The sequence below is a fragment of the Nematolebias whitei genome, chromosome 15 (assembly GCF_014905685.2).
Source record: "Nematolebias whitei isolate Nwh7 chromosome 15, NemWhi1, whole genome shotgun sequence".
Lineage (NCBI taxonomy): Eukaryota > Metazoa > Chordata > Actinopteri > Cyprinodontiformes > Rivulidae > Nematolebias > Nematolebias whitei.
The window spans coordinates 15937114-15943300 of NC_056512.1; positions in this window are offsets into that span (position 1 = coordinate 15937114).

The following is a 6187-nucleotide window of genomic DNA, read 5'->3' on the forward strand; positions in this document are numbered from 1 at the left end:
GGAAATAACAGAATGGGCTCAGGAATACTTCCAGAAAGCATTGTCAGTGAACAAAATCCACCGTGCCATCCGCCGTTGCCAGCTGAAACTCTACAGTGCAAAGAGGAAGCCATTTCTAAGCAAGCTCCACAAGCTCAGACATTTGCACTGGGCCAGGGGTCATTTAAAATGGAGTGTGGCAAAATGGAAGACTGTTCTGTGGTCAGATGAGTCACGATTTGAAGTTCTTTATGGAACACTGGGACGCCACGACATCCGGACCAGAAAGGACAAGGATAGCCCAAGTTGTTATCAACGCTCCATTCAGAAGCCTGCATCACTGATGGTATGGGGTTGCATGAGCGCTTGTGGCATGGGCAGCTTGCATGTCTGGAAAGGCACCATTAATGCAGAGAACTATGTTCAGGTTCTAGAACAACATATGCTCCCATCTAGACGTCATCTCTTTCAGGGAAGACCCTGCATTTTTCAACACGATAATGCCAGACCACATTCTGCAGCAATCACAACATCATGGCTAAGTAGGAGAAGGATCCAGGTACTGAAATGGCCAGCCTGCAGTCCAGATATTTCACCTATAGAGAACATTTGGTGCATCATAAAGAGGAAGGTGTGACAAAGAAGGCCCAAGATGATTGAACAGTTAGAGGCCTGTATTGGACATGAATGGGAGAGCATTCCTATTTCTAAACCTGAGAAACTGGTCTCCTCTGTCCCCAGACATCTGTTGAGTGTTGTAAGAAGAAGGGGGGATGCCACACAGTGGTAAAAATGGACTTGTCAACTTTCTTATAAATGGACAATCCCAACTTTTTTGGGATTTGTTGACGCCATGAAATTTGGAAACAACAGATTTTTCCCTTAAAATTATACATTCTCTCAGTTTAAACTTTTGATCTGTGATTTGTGTTCTATTCTGAATAAAATATTAGATGTTGGCACCTCCACATCATTGCATTCAGTTTTTATTCACAATTTGTTTAGTGTCCCAACTTTTTTGGAATCCGGTTTGTAGTAGGGGTGCACCGATAAAGCGGTCAGACTTTTCTAAAAATTGATGATCAGTCAGAAAATTTAAATCGTTGCACCCCTAAGAAATATAAACAACAACTATAACGGTGCAGGTAGGTGGTAATATAAAGCTTGAACGCACATGATATGCAGTATACTGCACATAACTAACATAAACTGCACAGGTTGTGTGACAGGTTATTGCATAGGTAGTGAGTAACACTGAGATTAATTATGATGGTAAGGTAGATACATACATGATACAGCCACATAGTGCAGCAGCAATAAATATATTAGGTGTCACAGATGTGGCTTAGTGCAATGTTGTTGTCAAGTTGTTCAGTATTATTAGTCAGCCTCCCCACCATCACAGACATCTACACCTCCAGATGCAGGAAGAAGGCCACCTGCATCATGAAGGACCCCACTCACCCAGCACACACACTTTTTGCCCCGCTCCCCTCAGGAAGGAGGTTGAGGAGCATTAAGTGTAGAACCACTAGACTGAGGAACAGCTTCTACCCTGAGGCTGTTAGACTCATGAATCTCTAACCAGAATAATCACTGTGAAAAAAAATCACATCATGTTGCTGCTGATCTTTTTCATTTTGCTGCTGATTTATTTCATGTTGCTGCTGATCTGTTTCATGTTGCTGATGATTTATTTCATGTTGCTGCTGATCTGTTTCATGTTGCTGCTGATTTATTTCATGTTGCTGCTGATTTATTTCATCTTGCTGCTGATTTATTTCATGTTGCTGCTGATCTGTTTCATGCTGCTGCTGATTGATTTCATCTTGCTGCTGATTTATTTCATGCTCCCATGTTCATTCATACTCATCTGCTCACACAGACTCAGGTTCGTGCTGCTGTTCGGCGTAATGTGTTTGTACTTAGTGCTTAGTGTATTTCTAGTTAACGTTTTTCTTAGTGCATATCTTAGATCTTAATACTGTTTTTCTTTTACAATTTATATTTTTGTTGGATGTAACTGGGACCCTGTGTACACAATTTCTTTCCACTACATGTACCACATGTGGTGTGTATGACAAATAAAGAAGCTCTGTCTCTGACGCTGATTATTTAGAGTTCAATAATCTGACAGCTTGTGGATAATAACTGTCTTTGACTCTTTTCATACGTGATGACAGACTCCTGTATCGTCTGCCTGAGGGTAGTAGAAAAATCTTTGTGCTGGGTGGGTGTGGTCCTTAATGATGCTGCGTGCTTTACTTAGACATTGGTTGTGGTAGATGTTCTGGATGGTGTGGAGACTGCTACCAGTGATGTCCTCTGCTGTTTGCACCACCTGCTTTCTGACTGGTGCAGTTCCCATACCACCCTGTGATGCAGCCTGTCAGCATGCTCTCAATGGTGCACCTATAAAAAGTTGGTGAGGATGCTGGTGTTTGTACCAAACTTCTTTAGTATCCTGATGCATGCTCAATAATCCAGGTAGAAAAATCCAAAAAAGTTCAATCTGGTCCTCTGGACATTCAAAAAAACAAAAAACAAAGCAAAAAAATCTAGAAACGTTTCGTCTCTCATCCGAGAGACTTCCTCAGTCTGAGGAGCTGTATTCAGCTCAGTCTCTTAAATAGCACCTTCTCAGAGTGGATCAACCAGTTTGCTGCTGACAACCAAAACCAGCTGATCACATGCTCAAGAAGGACCATCAGCCTAACAATGGATCATTAGCACACTGATGGCTGTTTACTGTTCACAGAGGGCTGAGTGATACTAGCAATCACAGCATTGTAAGAGGGGGACAGTTGAACCCGGAGGCCTCCACCCCTGTTTAATGATGGACGGTTTCTTTTCACAAAGATGGCCTCCTTTACTCCTCTCTCAAACCATCGTTCCTCTCTGTCCAGGATGTGAACATCTTCATCCCTGAAAGAGTGACCGCTGGCCTGGAGATGAGTGTAGACCGCAGAGTCCTGGCCTGATGATGTTGATCTTCTGTGCTGGGCCATCCTTTTGGCCAGTGGCTGTTTTGTTTCCCCGATGTAAGACTGATCACAGCCCTCCTGACACTGAACAGCATACACAACATTGCTCTGTTTGTGCCGGGGGACTGGATCTTTGGGATGAACCAGTCTTTGCCGTAATGTATTTTGGGGTTTAAAAGCCACTGGGACATTATGTTTAGAAAATAAACGTCTCAGTTTCTCTGATACTCCCTCAACATATGGAATGACCACTGGTCTGGGTCTGGGTTCCTCCTTTTCACCTGTTGGCTGACTGGAGTCCTGTTTGGGTTTCTTCTCTGCTTTCAGGAAGGCCCAGTTAGGATATCCACATTGCTCTAGAGCCTGTTTTGTGTAGGATTTCTCCTTCTGCCTGGCTCCTGAGCTAGTGGGGACGCTGTCTGCTCTGTGGTACAGAGTCCTGATGACTCCTAACTTGTGCTCCAAAGGGTGATGGGAGTCAAACTGCAAATACTGGTCTGTGTGGGTGGGTTTGCGGTACACCTCGGTTTGCAAATGTCCTCTATCAGAGACTGAGACCTCACAGTCCAAGAAAGCCAACCTGTCATTTTTTTCATCTTCTCGTGTGAACTTGATGTATTTATCCACAGAGTTGATGTGGTCAGTAAAATGTTGGACTTCCTGAGATTTAATTTTAACCCAGGTGTCGTCAACATACCTGAACCAATGACTTGGTGGTGTCCCTGAAAAGGACGTCAAGGCTCTCTTTTCTACCTCCTCCATGTACAGGTTGGCAACAATAGGAGAAACTGGAGACCCCATAGCACACCCATGTTTCTGCCTATAATATTGGTCCCCATATGTGAAGTAGGTTGACTGCAGGCACGGTTTCAAGAGTTGACACAGTTGTTCTGTAGAAAGTGTGGTCCTGCTGCTCAGAGTGGTGTCTGATTTTAATTTTAAACTGACCACCTCTACTGCATCATCAACAGGAATGCATGTAAAGAGTGATGTGACATCAAAAGAGACCATTGTTTCATCAGTCTCCATGATGACATCCCTCACCTTGTCCACAAAGTCCATGGTGTTCTGTATGTGGTGTTCTGAGCTGCCAACTAAAGGGATGAGTACAGACGCCAGATATTTGGAAACATTGTAAGTGACAGAGTTAATCATACTAACAATTGGTCTTAAAGGTACACCTTGTTTGTGGATTTTAGGTAAACCATACAGACTAGGTGTGGCCTCCCCTGGGTACAGTCTGTGGTACAGAAAACGGTCAATAGCCTTGTCCTGCTCCAAAATTTTCAGGCAATCTATTAACTTTTTCTTGTAACCACTTCCTGGATCTCTTTTCAGAGGTTCATAAGTGTTTAAGTCACTAAGGAGTGTCATAACCTTCTCATGATAGTCTTTCTGGTTCAAAATCACTGTGCACCTTCCTTTGTCTGCTGGGAGAATGATGATGTTTTTGTCCTTGCTAAGAGTGGTGAGTGCATCTCTCTCCTCTCTACTGATGTTGGAAGGTGGTGGTTTGGCATTGCTTAGGCAGGATGAAACTTTGATTCTGAGCTGTTCTGCTTCACCCTCTTTCATTTTGTTGTTGCGGATGGATGATTCTGTGGCTGTGATCATCTCCACCAGAGGAATTCTACTTGGTGCAACCGCAAAGTTCAGTCCCCTGGCAAGAATCTCTGTCTCTGGCTGGGTGAGCTGTCTGTCAGATAAATTCTTCACCCACTTTTCTGTCTCCCTGACATGTAATTGACTACTGGAGTGTTGTCCTACACTGAATGTGTTGTTATTGGAATAGTGATGGTGTTGATGAGTTATTAGTACGTTAAACTTGTTTTGTTGTCGAGTCTTGGACTTGACATGCTGTGCTAAGCGTGCCTGATCTGTACAGTCCAACACTTGCTGAAGTGTGGTCTGATCTAGACACATAGTTAGTTTCTGTTTAATGTGCTCTTCTTTGGCCTTCAAGGCCTCAATAGTAAAATTGGTCTGTCTCACCCGTTCTTCTTTAGTCTTCTTAGGAAGTAGAGTCTTTGTCAGACTTTCTTGTATAAGTATAGTGTGTATATGACCTTAGTATAAGTACACAGTTCTTTCAAGTTCAAGGCAACTTTTGTCATTTCCAACACATGTGGTCATGAGATGGAACAAAATTATGTACACAGGGTCCCAGTTCCATCCCAAAATATCAAAAATATAAAGAGAAAAGTTATTCAGAATGCCTCTATTCCTTCAGAATGATGTTGGTCTTCATGGTGCTTCATTAAAGTGTACCGTTTGGCATTTGTTTTAATTAAAGTGGCATTACAGTGATTTCTGTATTTTTCACAGTGATTATTCTGGTTAGAGATTCATGAGTCTAACAGCCTCAGGGTAGAAGCTGTTCCTCAGTCTAGTGGTTCTACACTTCCACAACCTCCTGCCTGAGGGGAGTGGGGCAAAAAGTGTGTGTGCTGGATGAGTGGGCTACATTTTAGTGTACTGTTTGGAATTTGTTTAGTGTATATCTTAGATCCTTATATACTGTTTATTTTTATGCTTCAGCATAAGTTTGATCATATTCCTGTTCTTTTTCTGCTGCCGCTACTTGCATTTGATAATAAGTCTAAAATTCAGTGTAAATTAACACAAAACCAAACGTGGTAAAAAGTAACAAAAGAAGTTTGTCTGAATCACTATGAAATTTATTAGATTAAAGTTATTTGAATTATTTCAACTCACTTCTGTTTTAGCTGCATTTGGACTAGCTGTTAGCTCTGCAGGTGGTGCAGTTGGTAGAACTGCTGCCTCTCAGCAAGAAGGTTGCCATATTGAATCCCGGCCGGGGGCCTTTCTGGGTGGAGTTTGCATGTTCTCTCCGTGCATGCGTGGGTTTTCTCCTGGTACTCCAGTTTCCTCCCACAGACCAAAAACATGCATGTTAGACTGATTGGTAACTCTAATTGTCTCTAAGTGTGAGTGAGAGAGTGAATGGTTGTTTGACTCGTTTGTCTCTATGTGTCCCTGTGATGGACTGGAGACCTGTCCAGGGTGTCCCCTGCTTCTCACACAGTGACTGCTGGATATGGACACCAGTGACCCCTGAAAAGGAAGAAGCAGGTAAAGATAATGGATGGACGGATGGATGGATGGACAAATGGAAAGATGCATAGATGGATGGATGGATGGAAAGAAAGATGCATAGATGGATGGATGGATGGATGGATGGATGGATGGATGGATGGATGGAT